At 39.2% G+C, this 26930-nt stretch overlaps 1 long non-coding RNA gene across 3 annotated transcripts in view; it reads right to left on the reverse strand.

Moving 5' to 3' along the window:
* Positions 1–1213: 1213 nt before the first annotated feature.
* Positions 1214–26930, reverse strand: part of LOC136304809 (uncharacterized) — a 32140-nt gene continuing 6423 nt past the window's right edge. The window contains exons 2-3 of one of the 3 annotated variants that reach the window (XR_010724826.1): positions 8728–8835; positions 1214–1429 (exon numbers count right to left, since the gene is read on the reverse strand). This is a non-coding gene — a long non-coding RNA (uncharacterized lncRNA). Of the gene's footprint in view, positions 1430–6796; positions 7757–8727; positions 8836–26930 lie in introns of those variants that run through there. The other 2 variants (XR_010724824.1, XR_010724825.1) reach the window with 2 other exon arrangements.

Here is a 26930-nt window from a genome sequence, read left to right on the forward strand (position 1 = left end):
TATTACTTTCTGAAACTATTCCAGTAGTTCTTTCACTTGAATACTTCCTTAGTACTGATAGTGTTCTTGTGGCTATTAAAACAAAGCACCCAGGATACAATGTCTTCCCATCATTCTTGATGTTCAGTCATGCTCTAAACACTCCTGCCCATTCACAAGGCTCTCACGAGCCACTGGGACATTTCCCACTGCTCCTTACTTACCCCTGATGCCTTCATGTCTTCTAAACGCTCCCAACATTTAATGGTTTTTACAGCACTTCTGTCAACATCCAAGTTCCATATTTGTATTTAAAGTCATTTTCAGCTTCCTTAATATGGAGTTTTCCAACTGACACGTCTGTAAGTGCGCACTCTCCTGTTTAACTACTGGTCACCACAAATATTTAAAGGAATTCAGGCACGCTTTCTTCAGCAATCCCTTGAAAAGAAGAAACCTGGATTATCAGACAAAGGCTACAAAATGGCACTGATGATCTGGCTCAGCACTGTGCCCTGAAGGCTGTTGCAGGCAGAGTAGTTCAGCCGCAAGATCATCGCCCCTTTCTACATTATCTGGAAATATTTCTTTAGCTCAACAGGGAGACAAGCTACACCAAAAATCCACACCTTATTGCCTATTTTCATTGTTTGTCTAACAGTTCTTTTGGTGGCTCTTCCCCAGCGTAACACCTAAATTCCACAAATACGGGAATTCTATTTCAAACTGCACCCACTTCTCATACCACATTGCTCCATATTCAGTAAAGCAAATGAAGTTCTGATGTATTTGAAACAAGACCACTGCCTGCAGGAGCTGTACTAGGGTACTACTGGTGCCTAAGAGAATCCAAAACTCCCTCAGAATAATGTCACTGCCCAAAAATACCTAGATTCCACTCAAATCTTCCCTAACACGTTACCAAGCCCTACAAGATCAGATGCTACTTAGATGTGAACGTTCCAGGGTGTTGCTCAATGCCCAAATTGTGACTGAACTTCAATCACAATTGAATGGGAGTGTTTTCAAGCCTCAATTTCCTCACTCGTATTTCCATAGAGAAATTTAATTTCTGCTGGAATCTACTACATTTTTTCCAAAGGCAGATAGAATACTGGTTCCAACCAACTTGGAGCTGCAGTAAAGAAAAACACTGGAAATACTTTAAGCAACTGCAGATGGCCATCAGAACTTGTGTACAAATACTCCTGGATCATTCAAGGAAGTATATTAATTCAAGACCACTGGAAAAAGGTACCAGTTAAAATGTCTGCCATCTCTCCTTGCAGTCACCAGGTGTATGTTTGGTGGCTGCGTGCTTCACTTCAGCACAAGGAAGACTTGGCATTTTTAATTTACAAGCTGCAGGTAAACTTTGAAGATGTTACTGGTTGTTGGCAGTATTGGCTGTTCAATTTGCTCTCTTCATACCCGCTTCTTTCTTCTCCACCTTGCCCCACACAGGAAAAAAAAAAAACCTACGTAAGTGCTCTTCAGAGAGGAGAGACTAAATCACAAACACTTCAGGGCAGGAAGCTTGAACAGTTGAAGCTCTTATTTGCAAGTTCTGTAAATGCTATTTCATACAACTCGATATATTCGCCACCCCACCTTTTCCACAGGCAAACACTGTATCCATCCCTCCACCCCTGAAGCCCACCAGGGGCACCCCGGTATCTCTGCCACCATCTTGAGGAGCAACAGACTCTGAAACATTATTTTTAAGGAAATTGACAATTATACACACAGCATACGCTGTTTGCCTCTGCAAGTCACAGCCAACATTTCTATTCTTTCCTCCAACAATAAATTTAAAGTGTGTACTACATTTATATAAGAAGAATATATAACCCAAGAGCGCCGGCTGCAGCCCCACAAAGCCACCAAAAGTTTATTTTGTCTCGCAAAAGAAGGCAAGCACCTTTCAGAGGCATCACCATTTCCTTCTCTCCTGGATACAGATCCCTTCAGTCAGATTTGGCACACTCGCTTGCATTAAGAGGACAAGATGGAGCAATTCTGTCAGTGCAGCAGATTAAAAAAACCTGCCACCAAGAGGCTTTATTCCAAAGGCAATTCTCCTCTGATTCACAAAAGGTCTGCCTACCATACAGCCAAGCAGAGGCTCCCAGATGGTGCTGGCAAAGCAATCTCCACTTTCTCCCAACAGCACAGCAGCATGTTGATGTCTAGAAAAAATATTTCCAGTCCTGATCCCTTTGCTGTCAGTTCTGTAACATGCACTGCCCTGATTAAATAAATAAAAGCCTATCAACCACCAGCAGTTTCAAGACTTACATGAAGCTCTCCTACTCTTAGGGAAAAACCCCATGAAGTCAGCATTTAAAACCAAGAGAAAGTGCTTGGAATTATATCTCTTTCTTAATGACAGTCTCACTATTCCCTAAAGTTTGGGGAAGTTCTTTAAAGCCACAACATTTTTGGCCAGGTGATCAATAGTTTGCTTCAGTACGAGACAGGACTAACACTGGACAGGTACCTCTAAAGTCACCAGAAACCAGCAGATTGCAGTTGGCTTCTCTCACAGACACACCTCTAAGCGATCTTGGCTCCCAGTTCCAGTCTCCTCCACCCTGGCATCCACACATGAACAAATGGACTAAGCAGCATTGCTCAAATCCTGCTGCACTTGCTTAACCTCCATAAGATTTCCCAGGAGAACTTTACTTTGTGGCACTTCTGCTCTCCTTCAATCCTGCAGCTCTTCTGCAAGTTTCTGCTCAAGACTTAGCACAGACTACTCAAGAAATCAGAACACAGGAACTCAGAAATATTTCAACAATTAAGCTTTCTTCTGGAGTAGAACCAACCATGTAAATCATACAACTAGAATATTTCCCTGATTTTTATTTTAAGCTTTAAAAAAAATCCACACTAATTAAAGGACCTTAATACATTGATAAAGTATTTACCAGGCCAATGAATAAAAAGGTTGAAGTTTCTCTCAAAGAAAAAAAACAAAAACAAACAACCAAAAAAACACAACCAAACAAGTCTAGGTGGGAGATAACAGGCACAGCACCCTGTGTCACATTTTTCTGTCTTGAAGAAAAAATAATGGGGATGTTTGGACAAGTATTTATCAGAACAAAGCCTACAGTGGCCCCTGAGGATAAAGTCAAATTTTTTCAATGCCAGCTAGTCAGTAGCTCATCGTGACTGTTAAAAAACTGAACTCAAGGACACTGGCAAAAGCAAGATTTGAGAACTGTAGATATACTATCAAATTTCTACCATGTGAAACCTATTTTGATGGCCACAACAAGCAAGACACATTCCCTAATGCACACATTTGTCATACTCAGGTTTGTTACACCGAGTGATTTAAAGTGACCCTGCAGAAAAACTGGTTTGCAAAGACAGCAGACAAGAAAAACTTAGAGGCCACAAAGAGTAGAAGAGGAAAAACTGAACCACCACTTGCTAATGATAGTTCAGTTCATGCACTTGTGTATGCAGACCCAGCCAAGCCAACAGAAGGTGAATGAAAAATCTGAAAGCACAATTGAGCAAACCTTCAAAAAATATCTATCACTTAAGAGGCCAATTTCATATGCACATGATGCTGAAAATTTAGAAGAATCAAAATAATTGAATACTGAAGCAGGAGAATAAGAGTCCATACCATTGACACACGATCATTTTTTCCTCTTAAAACAATGGGAGAAATGTCTTGTATTAAAACAATTGCTTTCTTTAGGACTTCTAAATTGCACTAAATATTAACCTTCCTAAAACTGCACAATGGCAAACCCAAATTAAAAAAAAAAAAACTTGGGACAAGAAGAAACAGTGATATATATGAACACAGTTCAACAGATCTCCATAGACACTCTTACATTTCAGAATTGAGTTCATATTGACTATCATACACATTAATTTGAAATCCCAGCTTTAGTCTTTCATACAAGTTCTACTTCTCAGTATTTTTTAATGAGGAACTAAGATCTTAATAAAGCCATTCATTTCATTGTATCCGAAAGTCCTTTGCCTGCTGTACATTTTCTCTGCAGCTGTAGGCATGCATGAGTATGCCTAGCATGTGCATCTGCGTATTTCTATTTACACTAGGAGTGCTTAAATATTCATCTGCAGTTATGTATTTATGTACACAGCTAAAACCACACAGCTATGTTAGATCTGATGTATTTTAATGGGGGTCAAATCTTCAATCCATGCTGGGATTTTCTGCTATTTAAGAGAAACAGGCTGTGGAGCATTTGATCTTTTTCTCCAAGAGCAAGATAAAATGTCCCAGATGTGCCCAATTCTCAAATGCATTGTTTGTATCTCTTGTAAGAACAAGTCTCCAGGCACCTGAGCAAAGATAACCCACGTTACATGGATACCTCACAGACTGGCAGCAAAGTGCTGTCATCTTACCAACCAATATTAAAAGCAGGCTACTGCATGAGGCTGCCAGAGAGGCTTAGGCAGTGCTGTTACAGCTCACATTTCGCACTTGGTTTGCTACAAGAAGCAACAAAAAATAGTATTTTTAGCTCACCAATAACAATAGGAAAAGAGCAAGTGCTTTCCATAAAGAAAGATTCTCACCTGACACCAGGAGCCCCCTGGAATCTTGGATACAATCAAGCTCTATGAAATACACTGCTGATATACCTTGCAGATAAGACAGAATTTTACACCAATCTCAGTTTCCCATCTTAATATATTCTCTTTGCTGTGACAGGTAATTATGCAGAGCAGGACAGCCCTCTGAATCGCTGTCTTGTAAAACAAACATCGCTTTAATTAACATAACCAGTACAACAAAACATTTTCTAAATTTGCACTCAAGAGAAAAGATTCCCTTCACTAAGACAGCAGCTTGAGGGCATTGAGAGGATTTTTTGGACTTGGGGGACAGGGACAGAGCAACATTACTTGTTTGTTTTCAGTTTTGTGCAGCTCCTCATCTGATTCACCGGCTATTGAGAACTGACAGAAATGCCACCTATCTTATCTAAACAGTTCTTATCTGACCTTTTTTGGCTTCTCTTGAGACAGACAGCAGGACTCTGGTACTGCTAAAGGAAAAAGTACTGCCTGGTATCTCTAAAAACACAGATTTTCAGAAAGAAAAGAACAGTCGAATGCATCAAACAAGAACACTTTATTCCTTCAATAATGCTTACGTATTTTCACTATTTCAAAGTCTCCAAATAAAGCTTAGAAATTAAACACGTTAATGCTACATTCAAATATTTCTCTCTTCTAACCTAAGCCAGGAAAAAAAAGAAAACCAAATCAGGAAAAGAAATCCTTATTTTTACTACAAAAAGTCTCAGTTTTCCACATGAGAAGCCACATTCTCAACAAATCGATGCCAGAAGAGTCAACATTATTGAAGAGGGTTAAAGTGAGCTGTCAAATTACCTTCCATCCTCTGAGGATGTGCACTACACTACCAGCATGTTTCCAGCTCTCACATTCAGAGTAGGAGAGCCAGGACTAAAACATCTGCTGGGCCTAACAAGGTCCATGTCACATCTCTGTGATAACACATTGCTCATGTCTATCACGTAACACAGGCAGAACATATTCTCCTGGTTGTAGCCCCTTAGATTCCTCGGTCTAAGCAAGAAATTGGCAGCCTGCCAGGCTTCCTATGGACCATTCTGGGGTGGGACCACCAGGTAAATCTCCCCGAGTCAGGTCATGATATCCTAAAGAGAGACACTGCCCTGCTTCCCCATGGATAAATGGGATGATGAGCAGTGCAGCAGGAGCAGGAAGCTCTGCTAAGTTTCCACCACTGCCATGCATTTTCTCTTCACTAAACATCGATTTACTTGCAGGAAGAAAGGCTCCCCTAATAGAACCTGTTCTTTTTATTGCAACCAAGAGGGAAATGGCGAAAAAATAGCTTGAAACTATACCAGTTTCAAGCTATTATTAACTAGCAGGCATACACTGACAGTAGGAGAGATGCGGTGGCAAGAGGACTTTCAATAGCCAAAGAGCCCTTTCATCATCTGACCAGCTTCATCTATTGTATTCAAATAAATGTTAAAATACAGAGAAATCACACATATCTAGAGCCTTTACAAGGAGTATCCAGTTGCAGATTTCTTTCTGCACATGACTAAATTTAATGCATCCTTGCCGTATACAAAAAAAAAAAAAAAAAAAAAGCCTTGTGAAATGAGAGGTGCTAACATTTTCTAACAAATGCGATGACATTACAGAACAGGATCCTTTTTGTTACTCATGAAAACAACATGCACTTGGTGCAATTGATTTCACACATAAACGGCAACAGTTTCAAAGCCCAATATTGCTTTTTTTGGCCAGTTAGTAGAAACCCATTTCTAAAGCTGATAGCAACTCTGACAATTAATTACAAGCTCAAGATCAAGCATGTCAAATCCTTGTGAAATCCCTAGACATCAATCAGAATGACTCCTGAGGGTGTCCTGGGTTGAAGTATATTCTATCACCATCTTCATGAACTGTTGAAACCAGGTGAGGCAGTGCTCCCTGCCTCCTCCACTCTGGCTTATCTTCTGTTAATGGGCCATCAGCACCTTTGCTACACAGCTCACAGATAACCCCCTCCTGGACTACCTCCTGTTAATGGGCCCATCAGGCCTTATCACATGACTCACCATCCCATTGTGGGATGCTCCGCCCAGAGGGAGAAACCAAGCATTCCAGCCTGGATATAAGCTGAGACTCTGAACACCAGAGGGGCGCTTACCCACTGGATTCCCAGAGGACCCGAGCTACCAGACCTTTCTACAGGATCACTGCTTCAGGAAGACCACCTCATCTGGACTGCTTCCATCACTACGCTCAGGTTGTATTCTGACTCTGTCAGTGGTCTTTTGTATTATTGCATCGATTTTATTTTACTTTCTTTCCTTTTTTCTTTTTTCCTATTAAATTGTATCTCTGACTTGGAGCCTCTCATTTGTTTTGCCTTCAAACTACTACAGAGGGCCTCCATAGAGTTCAGAGCAAGTATTCCCTCTTTTTGCAGATCATCTTTCAGTGCCTCTGAGCTGCACAGATTATCAGCAGGAATATTTTATGGAATAAGATCAAGGTAAATAGGACCAGGAGGTGTACAGTTTCCTGAGTTTAGGTACAACAGACTTGCCACAGGTAAATAACTGCTCACTTAGGCACTTATACATATTACAGCCTGGTGAGGGGTGGGGAAACACTCACAAAGGAGACTAAAACACACTGCAGGGCAAACTGCAATTCCACCAATCCACACCTGCAAAACTCATTTACCACAACCGTGCTCAGTACTCCATAAAGACTCCTAATGAATTTATGCAGCACCAGTACAAGTTGACAAATACATGAAAAACATTTTAAAAAAAATAACTATAATGTCATGATGTTCCTCATGCTGATCTGAGTCAGGGTAAGAGCTGAAGGGCATTTCCTTGTGAGCTGAGAGGCCCACAGAAATAACCCAGCCATGATTGTCCCCAAGGACAACAAATGGGGCAGACCCCACACTTCCAACAGGCTGAGCTAATCAACAGATCTGCACATCTACTGCAGAATCTGCATAAGAAATCGATTGAAGCCATGTGTCGTTATGGATTCATTTTGCCAAAAAATTAACTGTGACGGGTTGGCACGGTAATGACTTGAACTTTTCCACAATACCATGAAGTACTGATGCTTCTGGAACAACAAAGTAGATTCTGATGTACCATTTAGCCTTCCTAGAAAGAAACCACGCCAACAAGATAAGGTAATCTTGAAATTGCCATCTCCAAGCTTCCTAAAACTGGAGAGAAGGTTTGAAATCTATTCGGACTCTGATTAAACTCAGCAATCAACACGGTAAAAAATATATTAAATAGAGCTTTTAAATAGACAAACTGCAACAGTATTTACTTATTTTCTTCTGTTTCTCCTCCCTGGAATCAAGTACTCAGGAAAACTTCTTACTTCTACAACAGCATATTGACTTTTTGACACTATGATCATTAAAGTCAACGTGGAAAATACATGCCCAAATAGAAAATCTAGATGCTGAAAGGAATATCAACCAAGTCAAATCCAACTTTTAAAAACAGAATCCTCAAGAAATGAGTCACCCACCCCCAAAACAAATGCAGCAGGAGAGGCAACTTATTCATCTCACAGAGATCATTCTCCTATCTCTCCATGCTCTGCTCCAAAGTGTGTTCAAATCAAAGGTTCTCATTTTTTTTCCTCTTCCCCTCAAATGTATTTAATTAGGTTTTTTTTTTTCTTTGAAGTCAAGGAAAAGAGGCCTATTTATTTCAAGGAATATTTAGCCTGGCTTTTTCCTTCCAGTGTTCTACCTCACTGCATCTTCAAACCCATTGTTCCATAGGGACAGGGAGGCATCCAAATAAAGATTAATAAAAAGGCAATTACTGTGGTATTATTAATTGAAGGAACAGGATCACTTTTTCCAGTGTCAATGAACTTCAATACACTAATAAAATTAACAAATATCAAAGTGGTTTGGGTCTGAAATAGAAACATTTCCATTAAATCTGAGTAGCTTTTCCAAATACTGGGCAAATAGTTTGATACACTTTGAAATACTAAAATATCTCCAGTGCTCCAAGATGAAGCTGAGCAAATTTCACTGTATGAAATGAGAGTAGACATTGTTTGCACCTTCTAAGCATGCATTATATTTTCATCTTGGTGCTTAAAACAAGGCCACTGCAAGGAGAATTTCCACTATCCCAGCTGTCAGTAACTGGTTTTGTGACTTACCTGCTGGGGAATTACTCACTTCCCATTGCAAATCTGAAATCACTGTTCATTTGGACAGACTGCTCCTGACTGCACCCTGATGATGTGTCCTCAGTCCAGCTCATGGCACTGGCAAGATAAATGTGTAGAATGAGATTAGGGGCAAAACACTAACAAATTTTGCTTAGATCAATGAGATGCACTCACACCCTGTCAGTACTACCTGACATCTTCCTGACAATATTATGAGGCAATTAATGTCTGTATGTCTTGGCTGATGGAGGTGAATTATGGTAAGTTCTAGGAGGCAACTGTCTAAAGCAGGGGAAGCTGATTAATTACCCAGCAATAATTCATTATTGAGACATTTAGGTTGACTTGTGCACCACAAAGTCAGAGAGAGCAGGAAACAATCAAACCTATGAATACTATTCAGACTAAACTCTTTGCAGCTATAGCCATAGAGGCACATATACATAGAAAATAACACCATCTCAGAGAAATAAGGTGCTTGGAAGCAAATCCTCAAACCAAGTGGGCAGTCTCCATCCCATACAACGGATGTATCAGCACATGCAGCAGGAGCGCCTGTGCTGGAATTCTCACTATTTCTCAGGTCTGCCTGTTTCCTGTATCAAATAATGATCACACACCCAGGGGCACAAATGAGGAGCCAGTCTGCAAAGCCTTGGGCTTTGATCTCACACTGCTACACTGAAGCAAATGGACAGGAAAATAGAAGAAGCCTGTAAACACCTCTGCTGATAAAGATCTGTATGTTAATACCATTAACATTGACTACATCGAATTTAAAGCTGATATCTGCCTGCATATCACATACAAGTCTCTTTTCAGGTGTACAAAAAATGTGTCTATTTCACAGCATTTCTTCCTTTACTTCTCCACCTGGATCATACAGAAAATACATTTCTTGGCCACCAGCAAATCATTACCCCTCATGGGGACTGTTCCCTAAAGAGTTTAAGTACCAGAACAATGGACTACTGCACAGCACCAAATTTCAATTGTGACTTAACTATTCCACAAAGGGGATTTACTGTAGTGACACCTCTCAGGAATACACCATTATTTTAAATTTCACTGATATTTTCCACTAACAAAACAGCACTTCTACTTTAGCAGTGATTCGAAGATGGAAACTTTCCATAAAGCCTTTTCTTTCCTCTGGGTGTCAGAGTTGTCCTCAAAGTCCTTCTGTGTTAAAAATTAATTGTCTGGTTTGGTCTAACACACCCAATGTATTAGTTAAGGAGTACATGCAGAGTAATATTTCAGAAAGATTACAACCCTCCTCCCCAGAATCTTGGATGGCAATTTTGGGTTACTCTGAACCTCTCTCCAGCTTTGGCTTCTGAACTTTTCATTAGTTTTCCTCTTTTTGTAACCTGCTGTCCAAATACCAGAACAACCACTTGACCATTTCCATAAGCAAACCATCCTCTGCAAAACTCTTCAGTCAGAATCTTATTATTAAAGCAAGTTTTTCCAAACAGTTTCTGCTGCAGAGTCAAAGGGCCCTCTGCTCAGAATCCTTTTCCTTAAAAGGATGGGGATATGGATGATTTCTGTGCCTTGTAAAGGTCCAGTGCCATTCACCTCTGGATACCAAACTGTTCTTACATCTGACTGGGGATGTAGTCACGGAAGATGAGAGGATTTCTCTCTAGCAATGATATCCTGCCCCTTGGCAGATATCAGGCAGTTCAAATCAAATTTCAGGTTTAGCTCACAACACTCAGGATGCTGACAGATGATGGAAGCACTGTCACAGCAGCTCTAGCTTGACTTTCCGCCTACACTACTGCACATTTTAAATCACTTCCAAACAGGATCACTAGAAATGGGCAGCGATCCTTAAATCATCCATGAAAACACAATGGCATCCAACAGGTGTTTGCTTGAGTTATCCCCCTAAGGGAAGGCAGTACTTAAACAGGCATATAGAGGAAAAAAGGAATAATTCTGTTCCTAAGAGCTGCCTCCTTCCCCTGTCTCCTCATTTCACATCAACATCTAAGAGGTCAACATTCAAGAGCTTTTCTTACAGTCTCTTCTTGAACTCCTCAGACTTGTTCTCATCTCAGTATATCCAGGTAACTCCATTTAGAGTTAGTATATCCAGGTAACTCCATTTAGAGTTACTGGAGATTTGTTCATCACGTTTATTATCTTCCAAGCTACTAGGCAAACCAAGTGGGTTATCCTGTCTTAAAAATTCCAGGTCTGCCTGACCAATATATGATAGACATTCAATTTAGGAAATACTGCCAAAAAGAAGACATTTCCCTGATCTTCTGAGTATAGTGGACACCACATAAAAGTACTAGAGCAGAGCCATGAAAACCAGAGCAAGGGGAACAATGCCTGGCCCAGAATTGTCTCTCTCACACAGAAAAAAAAGTCAGAACAATTAGGAGGAAGTCCAAGATTATTTAGATGATAACCATGTGTCCACCAAAACACTGCACTGGGGAAATGGATGGAGTCTAGAGAATTAGAGCAGCTGCCAACATGAGACTTAAGTTTGTAAACACACTTTTCATTGTAACTCTCCACAAAAAACCTTGGGACCTTTCACTACTCTCCCCAGAGGTTTTGGCCTTGTTATTAGTTTGCTTGGTGCCAGTTTGAGTGCCACTGAACCCACCTTATAATTTATCTTCAGAATATTTAATTAGATGAATTTTGTGCTCTATTAACATGCTTGGGTTTAACTTTTTGCCTTATTTAACATTATAAAGTAGATAAAGGATAGGGCCTATAATTGTTTACATCGCATTAGGCACAATTTCTGCATTCTGTGAATGCTTCCTCATTAGTTTTTCTCTGCTTGCTTAATTTATCCACTCCAAAAGACTGAATTCATTAACTACAATTACCATGGTTATTGTCTTTGGAATATTTTTATGTACTTATAATTAACGTATTTTAAACATACAGTCAAAGGTCATACATTTGAAATCATGTGTAGCCTTCCGTACTGATATCAAGATTTAGTTCAAGAATATGATTGATAATTTAAATATTTTCCTTTCTCAAGTCATGGAGCATAATAGAATAATTATCAAAAAAAATACTGCCATATCATCCTATCATCATGCCTATTCTATTATTCCTGTGGATTATTTGAGTAATCCATAATAATAAAAGTTCTAACGAACAATAATTAAGAGAAAAGATACAGGATAGTTCCTCCCAGTTTTGATACCATGAGCCCTGTAAGGTTAACTCCGAAGGCCTCCAACGGGCGTTCAGAATAATTCATTTTGTGTATGATATTCCTTATTTATAGCCAAAGCAGGGAATATACTTCAGCTTCTAAACATTTACAATCTCTAATCCATTTTTTTTTCAACATGAGTAATTTACATATCCAAGTCCAAACTGAATGAAAACTACGTTTTGATTTACTAAAATCTCATTATTCTTCTAATTGCAATAGGCACGAGATTGTACAGTAGCAAATCCCTCCAATTTCCACTAACTTCACTGAATACCACACCTTAACTTTATACAGGATAAAGATATTTAAGGAATTCTATATTGTTTGACAGTTCTAAGATACAGTTTTGCTTTTGCAAACTGTATTCCAACTGCTGTTTTCAACATCACCTCATGCTACACAAAAATCACAATGCAACCTTTTCATTTCCACTGGATACATGCAATATTATTATTAGTTACTAAAATTAATTGTGGGACACTGTCATGATCTTTAGAAAGGTTAAAAAATCCTTCGTTGCCCTTTAACTGAAGTCGTTTCAAGTGCAAAAACGCCAGAATCAAAGCACAGCAATAGAGAAAAGGAGAGGAAACAGAACTAATCTTATTAAGGAATGAAAAATAGATCCTTTACCATAATGAGAATGGTTCCTACAAATGGTGTTTATTGTGTGCTTAACAAAATAAATATTAATAGAACTTAGCAAAGTAATGCCTTAGATCCAAGCTTATAGCATCATATCCTTTCAATAGTTATGCTTGTTGGTTTTGTCCTTTTCTTCATTCCTGTCATTGATTATCCTTTGACCTAGTCCTCCCTCCACCTCTGACCATCATTCATCACACATGGTCTTATACTGCAAATCATCTACCCAAAAGAGAAACCAGTGCATTCTTCAGCCAGTGATCAAATTCCAAGTACTCAATGAAACAAGTCTAAAATACAAAAGATTTTTCAGTTCATTTTATAACTTGCCTGCTGTCATTACCCCAGCATCCCAGAATTAACATTTTTCATTCCCACTTCTAGATTATTTATTTCCTAATGCCTTCCATTGCTCTCTTAAGACATGTTTTAGATCTGGTTATCCCACAGTTATTCCAAGTATTTTAGCTAGGCACGACATTGAGACTGAGGTTTACCTAAGTCATTAACTGAAAGCCAGGAGAAAAAAACAAAACCAAACAAAATAAAGACCAAAACCAAAAACCAAAAAACCCAACCAAACAAACAAAAAAACCCCCAAAATCAAGACAGCTTTTTTCTGTAACCAACAGCAAAGAAAGAAAAGCGTGTTTGCTTTCCTCACTCCCATCTTTACAGTCTCTCTGGTCTTAGCATCAAAATCAAGTTGTTCCTTTTGCTCTTCCCTTGCTATTTCTTCCCCCACCAAAAATCAAAACCTGATGTCATCTAGATCAACTTCGCAATGAGAACCACAGTGCTGGGAGAATGGCTACCTGAGCACAGAAACACAGAGCTCAAAGCCTTAAACCTGGGCTAATCCTTCAGGAGAACGGGTCCATTCTCTCAGAGGAAAAATGGCAACCTGAACTGCATTAAAAAATGCAGGTTTTTGATCCCTCTTCAAGTGCACAGCACACAATATTTTGCTCTGCACATAGCTGTTTAAGCAGTCCATCATCAAGGCTTTCTAGCCTTTACTAGAAAGTGTCATTAACACGGGGGTTGGGACATTAAATGTCAGCTTTTACCATTAACTCATTTTAAAGGCATGTTCTCTTTCCATTTAAATCTGCACTGCACCTTCAGTTTGATTTTGGCAAGCAAGACAGAGTCACAAGACAAGAAAGATCAACCCAAAACTTCCAAAAGTGAATGTGACCTCTGAAGATTGCATCCTGTTTTACCAGCTGCTTCATCAACATCTGTGCACCTTGGAGTAGCCTGAGACATAGCAAAGGACACACTTACTGCTAATTTTGATTCTTTTATAGTAAAAATTCTTTAAGAGATTTCAGGGAAGAAAAGAGCAAGTACCAAACAGTCTATAAAGGTTTCACTGGTATTATGATACAGCACATTAATAGCTTTAATGTGAAGAAAAAAAAATTACATGTGGGCTAATAAAAAGCCTTCTTTTAATTCCCTCTGTAACACCTCTCCACGACTTGACCATCTGTACATTGATATATGAGTAAAAACACTCGAATGTGTGGTGCCAAGGGACTTGTAGATTCACAGAAGCTGACTACAACAGCACCACGTTGAGAACACCCCCTGCACAACCTTCAGCTCTGCACAAGAAGCCAAAATTAGCACTTCCCCCCTCAGCTGCTTCAGAGTCGTGCTGACTTCACCAGCCAAAGAGTAATTTCATAAAACATCTGTCTGACCTAAAACAAAACTTGCAAAGAAACAAGGATAGGTTGAAGGTAAGGCAACTTGGGAAGATCTTTCCTCTGTAAAGATGCTACTGCACATCCACTCAGCTCAAAATACACCAACTCTTTAGGCATTTTTCTTTCACTCCTCAGTATTTTACTTGAATAAGCTACATATACTCTTATGAAAATGGTGCAAAGATTATAGATGTGTACAGGATATATATACAACATTGTTTCTAGTACAAAATTCATAGCTTCAGATTTTTTCTAAATTCAAATTCATGGCTTAGAAATTTGCTTTGTAGGGAAACCGTATCACATTCTTCTAGAAATCAAATTTCCTTGGGAAATAAAAGGAGAAAGAACTTGAAAAACTATTTAAGAATATCTTAAGTTGCTCTAAATCAGGAACTATAGTAATTTTTTTGGTCTTGACTCACAGCAAAATGATTTTAACTAGGAAAACAGTCTCTGCAAACTTGAACTGAGCGTTTCACCAATGCAAGTAATGAGAGATGGTTGCTGTGAAGTGAATATTTCACCTCGGGATGTGTTTTGCAATCCAGCAAACCATAAGCTGTCAGGAGCATCTCATCTCAGTGACTTCCCTGAATAGTCCTCACAGGATTTCTGACTCAGTCAGAATATGGTAAGGAGTATGGCCAAGCAGAGAAACCTCTTGATAACGTTTGTTTTTAAAGGAGGGGCAGAGTGGCATTTTTACATCTTTGCACAATAGTCCTATTTTTGCTGGGCCCAAGTTACCCTACATTGCACAGAATTTCTGATGTTAGGGTTGAAATTAGAACGGCAAATCCTAAACACCAAGGATGCAGTGTGTCCTTAAAGAGAAACATCAAAAGCTAGTACACTTTGTGCCAAGTTAAAGGTTTTGAGTACAAAGATGTAACAACAGAAAAGTTCATGCATGCTTATATGAAAAAATATGAAGTGTATCTGCAACCTAGGGCTTGGAAATTATTCATTAAAATAAGAAGGCCCAAGCCCTTAGATACTGTTTTGACTTTCTTCTTATTTTGATCTTAATGTGAAACAATTTACAACATCAAAATGTTGTTATATTTCAGAAGTTTTGTTTTAATTGTAATGCCGAATTATATAATAATTATAATTTGCTTTTCAAATCATCTTTGAGAAGAAAGGAATAATAAAATTATCCTAGTAAAACCACTAGGGGATTATTGTTGCACTGGAATATCAAAGAACTTCGGATGCATTGAAGATTTATTGTCGCACAAAACATCGAAGTGTTAATGATCTTAATCTGAAACTGGGTGTTCTTCCTTTGATTAGGCACTATACATCAGTATGACAGTCTTAATACTTTCTGGTTAGACTGATAAATGCAACAGATTTTGTTACGTTACTCAGTATGCCTGCAAGTTAATATAGAAATAAAACTATTTCCTTATAAATTTTAGATTATGCAGAGGTAAGCACAGTACAGCTGTTGCCTTATTTTGCAGTGCACACTGTATTATGAAATGGATTAAGCAACTTCCCACCCCCCAAACAGGAAAAATTATGGGAGTTTTTCCTCTGAGCTGATGTTCCTCCTAACAAATGCTTCAGTTCAAACTGATCAAGGCATTTAACATTTGAATGAGCTTACTAATTTAAGCAACAGTACTATGCTTACAGCCAGGAGCATACACACCTCACCTAACTGACTGAGCAAGGGGGACCTGCAAGTCCACAATTATTCTGGAATTTTCACTCTGTGGCTTACGAGTACCTCCATCTCATGTTTATTAGCAAGACTCAAACACAGCAAGAACAATCACATATTTCCTAAGATAATGAGCCCTTGTTAATTCTTCATTTATCCTTACTAAGAAAACCTAAGAAACCAAGCTTTATATTGCAAATGGATAACAGAAAAGAGCAAAAATTTTTCCTAAGAGTCATATGGGAATAAAATAACTACATCCATTTCAAATTATTTCATGCATACCAAACCTTGCAAAGCAGGCATGCAAACATTCATGCCTAGGCACAAAGTATTTCTGCTGAGAAATGCAATCTTTCACTTGCACATCGCTGTAAGTTAATATAAATCTTTCAAAAGATTCCTCAGTATTTTTCATTTTTCAAACCCGAATTTAAATAACATCCATCAAGAATTCACATAAGCAGAACAAGCACAGCAACAACAAATGAAAAAACGACTCTCTGAAGCAGACAGTTTAATGCCCAGCACGCAAGACAACACAAACAAAACTAAAAGCAATGGCTCAAAATAGGCACTGTTTTTTCTCTTTTCATCAAAAGCTGATTATAACCCCTCTAAGAAACCAGCATGATCTCCACAGGCTTCACTGTCCTATATGAGGAAGATACAGTGGCATTTATTTGTTGGATTCACACAGTGGGTGTGTGACCCGCTCGAGCAGGGTGTGGAGGGCAGAGCTGGGCACACATACAGCTCCTGCCCAAGGTGCACAACAAACAAACACTGCTGCTGTTGCAGGACCACCTTCCCTACACAATTTTTCCTATAGGTGATCTCATGCCGTGCAATTTGTAACAAGAAACTGAGAGAATCCAGGAATCAGGTGGCTCCAGAGAATGCTCGCTGATTTACAAGGTTAATTTCCCACAGCGGCATCCAGACAGGTTAGTGAACTATGAAGCATTTTCCTTTCAGTAATGGAATGGAATAACATGCTGACAGAACAGACTGAAAATACTTAATTTCTCCCTCTTACATAAGAATATTTAATGTGACTTCTAAATGACCCAGCTGAGAGAGGCATTCTTTCCTTAGATAAAATACATGACAGAGAAGAAAAAAAATATCTTTTGAAACAACTCTCCCTAAATTATATGGGCTTTGCAGGATATTCCATGACCAGAATGAAATCTAAGTAAACAAAGGAGGATGCCAAATTTCAGATTCCTAAGGTTCATGAAGTTGAATTCTACAGCTCATGATGACCACAGTGGTTTCAGAGAGAGGATGACAACGTTTGATGTTGGCCAAGAGTCCACAGGAGATGATGATGCTACTGAGTGATGAACAACACACACCTCTGAGTTTCCCTGTCATTCTGAACAGAATTCCTGACTGTACAATCATGCAGCAGAAAGACAGCCAGGAACCAAAGAAAATTCCCAAACAACCCCACAGAGAAGCCCCCCACCAGCTCTGCACTGCTTTCATCAAGAGGTATCAGACCACAGCTTTTTTAATGACATGCTCTTCACAACAGTACTCCATACATGAAATTTCATGTGAATAGCTGCACTGAACATGCTGGAATTACAGAAGAAATTTCCAGCTGCAGTAGAAAATTAGACATTTGATGGAACTGAGCAACTGAAAGTGTTTGTTATAAATATCTACAAGTATTTTTATAAGAGTCCAGCATCACTCTATCCTGCATCTAAGCAAACAAATATTTAGCATAACCTGCTCAACTCTGCAGCATAACACTAATGACAAGATTTCTTTTAAAGGTAATTTGTATTATTATCACTCTGATAATAACACATTACTGTCATTAACTGCAACTCATGAAAAATAAAAATACACTGCTTAACATGAATATTGCTTTCTGTTGGTTTAAAGGAGGAGGCTGACTGTCATTCTGCTCCAAGAGAAGCATACAAGGCTTGGCATGAAAACCCCTTTGGTTTATATTTTCGAGAAATCACCATTTCCCCCTGGCCTTGGTCAGAACTTCTTTTAGATTCCCTAAATGCCACCAAAAGCAGGAGACATTGGCTCTACAGTTGGCCTGTTCAGGAAGGTATGAGGGATTTTCCAGATAACACATTCAAATAGTCTCTGGTGAGTACACTAGGATTTATGACAACAATTAATACAAACTGAATCAAAAAGGAAGATAAAATGTTTTAAGTTTAGATATTATTGCAAATTCTGGTTTTTAAGATCAGAATTTTTCCAAGAATGCTCAGTCATTCTCCTGCAGCAACAGTCTTTTGAGCTGTCAGTGTGAATTGTCCACGGTTCATCCTGAAATTAAAGAAAATCCCTGGCAGCAAAAGTGAAGAGTCAGCCAAAACCTATCCATTTCACTCACTGCCAACTTGCTCTCAATCTCTCCATTACTCTCTGGAAGCTCCTCTACCAACTTTCCTTTCTTTTCCTATGTTAAGGGACAGAGGGATGGCTCTTCATACTTTTGGAGCATCTTCAGAGAAAATTTTAATAGAAGTACCCGTGTTTTATTATTTCCTCAATCTCATATTACATAAAACTATCTAAAACAGCCTCTCCTTTGGAATAAATTTGATGCCACCACTGATACGCCCATTGCACTTTACTACTATGTGAATAGGACCGAATGTTAAGTGATCTTGTTTTATTGTTCTAATATAATACCGAGAAGAAAGAAAAGTCAGTTAAAAAGCTTATTGCTGAAAAATGAATTTCTTATGAATTCTCTCTAAGTGAATAGAGAGACAGATTGCAGCTTCCTTATGAAGGAGGTTACTGGGGAACTGGCTTCTCTAATTCACACTCTCAAATAAATCCATTCTGACAAATGCTTTAAAACACATGTGAAAACCTTCTTTTAGTGTTAAAAGAAATAAAAAATACATTAGGAGAAAGGAAATTTCCCTACATGAAGACTCCACACAGTACTTCAAGAGACACTTCAAGTGCAGCCATATGCCTATGAAAACTGGATTTACACAATCTCCTGTCACTAGAATTCGTTTATTGACAGCACAAAGTACCCAGTAACTGCAGGGTCATCTTGCACTAGCATGCAGCTTCCCTCCCGCCTACAGAAAAGGTGTTTGTTTGCTGCTATTTCAGGAGTCCTGTTCACCCTGACCTACAGCGCCCTGTTTTTTATGGTAGATACAAAGCATACTGGAAGATGGAGGAAATCGAGTCCCCTCTACCAACAAGTAGACTAAAACCAAGCTTAACTCTGCCAGCTTTTCTGTTGGTAATTACACCAGGTTACAAAATTGCTGTTACAAAAAACATGATCAAACTTCAAGGAACCACACCAAAGATCTGAGGGATTCTAAAGTAAAGTTAAACAAATGTTTTCAGCCCACTACACAGACACTCATTTCTAATACAGTAAAAATACAGGACTGATGTGAATATTTTAAGAAATCATGGACTAAGCCAGCCTGAACTCTAATACAGGTAGAATCACCATTTTTTTCAGGACAATAAAGCTTGGAACTTGCATACACAACAAAATCCTTCTCCGCACGATTTACTGGCAGAAATCATCCACAAAGTTGGCCAAAAGAAAATTTTGAACCCTTTCACCTTACATATGCAGTACAAAACATTACCTGCTGCACTACAGAGAAGCAAGTCTTTTAAGAGAGTCACCTGTACCATGCAAAGTCACAGTAAAATATGACACATTTTTTCCAACTCAGTATTTATGCAGAGGGCAGAGTGTACAGGGAAGGGGAGAAAAGAATCATTATTTAATTGCAAAGCATTGCTAGAAGAAAAGCAGGTTAAGGCAGCAAAAAAGCCAAATGCCAGTAACTTTAGCTGAACAATAGTAACTAGAGACAATTGCCACAACAATTCCACATGGCTAGAATTAAGATTTGTGACAGCTCAGAGCTAAAGGAGGCACAACTTATGACTAGTTTCTTGCTATGATTAGAACAACTGCAAAAACAGAACCAGAGACACAGATTCTTGTAATGAAGACACTGAGAAACTACACTGATAATAAATCAGAGTTCCTCCCTGCAGTTATCAAATGGGATATCACTTCAGAAGCCTGATAACCTACACAACACAGTCTGGCTGCCAGGCTCACAAGAGATGATGCGAGCTTTGGGCTAGAAAATAAATATCCATTACCATGACCTTTCTACTGCACGTTACTAAGACTTGCTCCTATCTGGAATCCAAATATCTTCCAGATAAGTAACTTGCACTTTCATTGTAAGGTCCACAACTACCTGGAAAACCATTTACTGCATCTCTAGCGTAAATGTTATCTTTCTCACAACTGAAAGTTAATTACAAATTATGGATTCAGCCCAGAATGATTCACATTTCCCCTGGGGGTTAAGGAACAGAACCAGATCATTGCACACAATCACAGCCATAATGCAAAATAAATCTGTAAGTCTCTTAAACAATTGTTGCTTAAAACTCTTTAAATGAGTCTGTTCTGTGGCTCAGAAATTAAGAGGAAAATGACAAATGCAATCACTTGCAGTGCATCCGAGCCCTGAATGACCTCATGACACAAGTCAAGCCTGTCTAGGCCCAACACCATCTTCCGAGAACATTTCATTAAAGCTGAAAGAACACTTATTTCTACCTACAAGAACCCTAAAGAAATCATTTCAGGAAAAAAGCTGTCATTAGTACCAGAACATGTCTCAAATACCTGCTATGTCATTTAGAAACTGCATTGCACCATGACAGCAACTTATTTCTAGAACACTCTTTTTGACAGATACAATGCTATTGCACTAAAAATAACGTGGGTCAAACAATGAGGAAAGGAGGATATTCTAACACAGACATGGCTTACTGCATTTGTACAATGTTTCAGCAACATCTAGAAAGAAAAAAAACCTTGTTTTAAGGCCTGACTGCAAGTTAAAAGTTTTGCATTCTGGTTGGGTCACAGGGTACGAGTAACTCACCCACCATCACAGGCCTGGTGACAGAAGGGCTTTCCTGGTGGCAGAAGGGCTTCCCTGGCGCAGCTGATCCTCCAGAGCCTCCTGAGGCCTCCCCCTGCCCTCAGGCACGAGGCTGCTCTGCCCAGGGCCGTGCCCAGCACTGCACACTGACCCCAAACACACCAGGAGCCCACTGGGGCCACAGCAACCGCCTGGCACCCCCAACACTCCATGGACAGCAGCCCATTATGACCACAGCAACAGCCTGGCACCCAAACATTCCCACCACTGCTGTCTCCTGGGAAACAGATGCAGAACCCAGGAATATGATTACCCCTATTAGCAGTACCACGACACAGGCTACCATTGCTACCAGTGATAAAAATTCAACCAAAATCCCATCCATTTCATTCTGCTGCCAACCCTCTCTGATTTAGCTAAGAGAATCATCTACATTTCCTCCAAAGATCTGATCTACTTCATAAACCATTTATTTCCAATTTCAATCCAAACAACTTGCATATAAATATTTTACCATTTCCCTAAATAATATCCACATTTACCTGGAAACCATTTACTGCATCTCTACTATAAATATTACGTTATTCAACTTCATTACAAATTTATCTCAAATTTAGAGTCCAATTTAGGTCAAGGTTTTCAGCCTTCCTAAAGTACAGTTCCATTTTTAACCTGTATTTCCATCTTCTATCAATACATAGTAAAAGCAAGTACACAATGCATTCAGTTCCCCTTAATTTTTTAAGCCAAAACTAAAAATAAGAACAAACCCAAACTTCAACCTGGTCACTGTCACAGATATGCTCTCAGACATACTTTCTCCATTTTTGGACCATTACCTCACTCTTCCTGATACTCTTCATATTGTTTTCAAAATCTTTGCACAGTGATTTGACCATTTAACTGAGACTTCAGCAGCACAGGAACCAGCTTTAGGCAACCCCTGGACAAAGAAGGTAATACTCATAAGCCTATTAAACCCGCCCATTTTTCCTAGAGTTCAAAAGCTCAGACTGTGGGGGGTTCTGCAACAAACGCAACCTGCACGCCCAGAACCTGACGGGCACGTTCAGTTCGAGTCGCCTGTGAGGACACCCACGGCCCTTTCTCCTTCATGAGGGAAGCACCGCACTAGAGGAGTAGAGGAGCGCCCCTCTCCATGACGCCCTTCCCGCCAGCGAACACCGCACGCCCTCATGCGACATCACACGGCTCGCCCCACCAGTCAGCACCCAGAAACACGGAAGCAGAGGATTGCTTTCTTCCAAAGTGATTTCTCATTTCCCGGGCTAGGAGACACACTTGTGCTGCTGTGGTAGCTTCTCTGCTTCTGCAGAGCACAGACAGCACACGCGGCTGCCGCGCCAAGCCACAAGAAAGAGCCGGCAAGAGCACTAGATCTGACGAAAAAGAGATTTCTCGCTTCCCGGGCTAGGAGATGCACTTGCGCTGCTGCAGGAGCTTCTCTGGTTGCAATATAAAGGAGAAAAGAACCTACACAGAAAAATGCAGTGTTTGATTTCATAATGTATGTCCTGAAGTCTCCACTGTGATCCAATCCCAAAACATTCCTGCAGTGTCAAGTCAACAGCTGGAGAGCAATTGTTTGGGTTTTGGGTTTTTTTATTAGATTTAAGAGGGAAAATTTAAGGGAGATGCTCGATAAGCTTCTAAGACTCCAAACCACCCAAAGAAGGTAATAAGAACACGGCAAAAAACTGTCTGTTTTTCACTAAACAGGATTAAACTACTATGGGAGACTTTTTTAGGCAAGTCACTATTAGGCAGAGCGGCAGTACCATAAATTAACAGCCCTGTTGTTCAATTCACTTTTGGAAGAAATTCCAGTTCTGAGCTAATTGAGTCAGTTGGAAGTCATCAAAAACTGTGGATTGCTGCAGAGGAGAAGAGTTTTTCCTACCCCTTACCTAGTACCAAGGAAAGTAAGGTCTCCCCAACAAGATATTCAGAGATTACTGCTGTGAAATGAGTCTTCTTTGCAAGGAAGGAAGCTGCTGTTAGAGCTCCTAGGGTCATTCTAAAAACCTCAGACAAAAAACTCACAGTCAATTCTAAAGAAGCCACCAGTAGAAATACCAAACTCATTTGAAGCATCATGCAGTGCCTGGGTAAGTAGGAAAGAAAAATGGAGAAAGAGTAAATTATTACCCGTTGAAAACTAGACCAAGCAAGATGCACAAGTTGACCACACCTAAAAAAGGCACTGCTTCTAAATGGGGACAGATCTTAAAACAATAATCCTGAGTTTATGCACCTGAGAATTCCAAGATTTGAAGAACCGACTAAAGAAAACCAAACAAACAGCAATAACAACAAAAAGAAACAAGGATTAAAAACTTGCCTGTCAATAGAAATACCTGTTTTATAGGAGTTTTTAGGTTTGGTTTCAAAGATTTGACTTACTCCCAAATGAAGAGTCCACAGCAGCCTTCATCCAGAAAGAATCTCCAGGACTAGCCTTGCAAACATTTAACCAGAAGCAGGCTTCTGAAAGCCCAGCTACAGTAGCTCAAAACAGCAGCTAATTCACTCTAACCATTACCTTTTCCATCTTCCTGTACACAGATACAACATAAAGGCACAGCCTAAAGCCTTTTACTGCATCTTCCCCTTGCCAAAAGTTTCGGCTGCCCCAGCTTAGGACAAATTGAGAAAGAGACAAGAGAAAGCAGCTAAATCCTAAGGAAAGTGCACAGCCCTTCCCTGCTCTTAAACTCAGGCTCTTGATTGGCTTTAGCTGTAGACAAAGTCAAAATATGCCTTAAGTGCCTTAAGCAAAGAAGAGACTCTATTGGTTGACAGAAAAGCCCTCAAGTCCAGTTCAAAGTTCAGTAGCATTGCCTTTTAGAAAGTTAACTAATTCCTAGACATAATATAAACATAACAGAGCATTGCTAACATTGCTAGACACAATAGGTAGGCTGTAGGCCTAGGCCTCCTGTAAGAAATAACCCCATTGTCACACAACTGTCTTACACCAGGATAGGTGCAAAAAGACAGGAATTCACTTTCCTATTTATCTTCCAGATTATGTCTGTCCTGATTAACTGTTAGAAACATATAGAAAGAGGTGCAAGTACAAAACCTAGAATATTAGATGTATTTATACAGACTTCCACTGTCATTTCCAGAAACACCTTCTCTCAAGAACTTCACTCTCTTTTCCAATTTCTAGAATAAAAGAGACAGTATTCCTAGGACACTAATTAATTTTCAGCTGAATCTGATTAGTGCAGCTGCTGGACTGCAGAGCCTTGTCTTGCACAAGTTACAACTGAAAGCACAAAATACTGGATGGGAGAATAAAATGCCTCCTTTGGTTTTTCCTCCATTCAAAGGTATGGATGTGTCACCCAGAACACTTTGCCACTAGCTCACCTCTACTAACGTCTTGATACAGATCTACAACAATTTCTGCAGGCCAATGATACGTGAGCTAATTTATAAATAATGAATCAAATTAAAATACATTCAGGTAATAAACGTGCACATTTACATAGAAAACATTTGCTGAAAAACACTAAACACTAGCAACAAAATTGTATTTTCTCATTTTTTGACAGTATCTGGATCAAAGAAAATACACACCATGACTAAGCTCTTGAGTTTGAAGGCTAAAATGGATTTGACAGTAAGGGCCCATGACACCTGGCACTTGTTTAGTCTTGAAATCTCTAACCAGATGCAATCTCTGTTGGCTAACTTCTTCACTATTAGAAATTAGCAGAACTCCTGCACTGCCACAGTGACTGCAACATGTTCATGGTTTGTTGGGACCTAAAATCTCTCCACTTTTTTTTTCCTTCTCATTATATTCATGGCTTTTCCTCCCCAAATCTTCAATTTTTTCCCCCTCATTAGAAGAAAATTCCTTCTGTCCTAAAATCTGGGGGATGTTTTGAATGGTTAGATTCCAAGGGGGGGTGGAAATTTCTCTCCTACCAAAATTCAGAAAATAGTTTTCTGATTCTTTTGCACTGCCCGTAACTTCACTGTTATTGATTAGTCAGAATCCTCACAGCAAAGGTTAATTTAACAAGGATGCAGAGAGCAGAACTGCATTTTCACTGCCTAGACTAGAAAAGAACTGAATTTTCCTGGGTATCACAATTGGATACCGCTGACAGAGGCTGCCTTAAACTGGCTTTATTATCAAAACAGAAAGAGGGAGAATGACAGCAGGAAAACGGGAGAAAAATCAGAACATGCTGAACTCAATGGAAACAGAGAGTGCAGTTAAGATCAGCTCCCTGGCTAGAGGTACTGAGGGACAGATGTCTGTATTTGGCTGATCAGAATGAAAGAAATCAGCATAAGGGGCAAAATGTCTAAAAGTGGAATGGATGTAAGAGCAGAATTCTTTGCATTACAGGCATCCATTGAAGGCTATGAAGGCACTCTTTCTTTCTATCATTACTTCACCTTATAATCTCAGCTGATATAAAGCAAAGTGCTATAATTAAAAATGAATTCATTTATTCTGAACACATTCCTTCCTTCATCTTTGTCTTTAACTTTGCTCTTAAAAGCTTTAACACATTTTTTTCATTTGACATTAAGCTTCCATTTCTTCCCTCCAGAGTTATGGCACTTCCCCATGTGATGCAGAGGTATGTTCAAGTCAGTGCACGTTCTGAGACTGCAAATCACAGAATGCAATGCTCTGAGCAATGCTTTCCCTGAGACTTTGCTCTTGCATGTGCACCAGAAAGCTTCCAGGGGCCATTTTTGCCATTGAATACCAAAAAAGGTTACTACTATGATAGGGGGGAAAAAAAAGTCAATTATTACCCAACAGACAACATCAAATGCACAACACAGCATCACATCATGGAATGATGATCACAACTTGTGTGGGACAACTGTCAAAGCAAAGACTTGACCGAAAAATTCAGTACAGTTCGTACTGAATTTCAAACTTCAAGGAATATTTTGTTCTTTAAAAGACACATTAAAAAGGAAAGAATTCGGTAGCTACAAAGACAAAATTATAGAATTGTCACTGAATAATGACTTTCCTTGGGTATTTTCTTCTAGCTTTTAGATTTTTATCTTTTTTAAGAAATAGATTGAAATAAAATTTAAAACCTCCTCAAATACCGCTGAAATCCAGTACCTAAATATTTAGATATACCTGTGCCGTTCCACATAAAAAGTTGTTCAAATTCACTTGCTACTATAATTGAGTTACATCATGCTTCATCAAATGTTGCAGTCGCTTCAAAAACTTTTTTATTTCATTTTAGAAGCATTGAAACAGAATCCCTGTTGTACAAAAATTTGGGGTTCACTTTCATGCAGAGGATCCAATACGAAGATGGAAAAGTAGAAAATTAGCATATTAAATCAACTACTTTGCAGAGTGATTGCACAATGCACTAGAGGATCAAGTTCCTTTCAACAATTCATTTTCAATTTTGTGACAAATCATGATATACAATTCCTTTTCTATCACGTTTTGATTTCAATCTACCTACATGCACGGAGAAATATTCTTGCTAGGAGTATGTAGGAACAAGGTTTAGATCTTCATATCAGTATAGGAATAATTTGATGCCTGCCTTCACTAGAGGAGAAAATGCCTATGTTTGCGATAGTGATGGCAAACAATGTGCTTTTGTGGAAAATTCTTGCCATCTGGAAAGGTGTTAAATGAACACTTTGTTAGGTTATTGGTTTGTTTTGCTGATAGCCAGAGCACTTCTTTTCTATCTTTGGCATTTATTGTTCTTTGCAAATTGCTTTCCTCAGCCGCTATAGCAATACAATTTAACACTACTTCAAGCATATCCTCACTTGAGACTGGAAAACACTGACAAAGAAATGCATCAATTAATCATCACAAATTTACTCAAAGTCATTAGGATGGAACTTACTCTCCTATATCAGGGTTCAGTTGTCTGCTAGGAATACAGCAAGTAAAATTTAGCACAAACAACTTTAAATGTTTATCTTTTGCTCAATAACCA

This window comes from Chamaea fasciata, unplaced genomic scaffold (assembly GCF_029207755.1).
Source record: "Chamaea fasciata isolate MVZ Bird 193981 ecotype frontalis unplaced genomic scaffold, bChaFas1.0.hap1 SCAF_183, whole genome shotgun sequence".
NCBI lineage: Eukaryota > Metazoa > Chordata > Aves > Passeriformes > Sylviidae > Chamaea > Chamaea fasciata.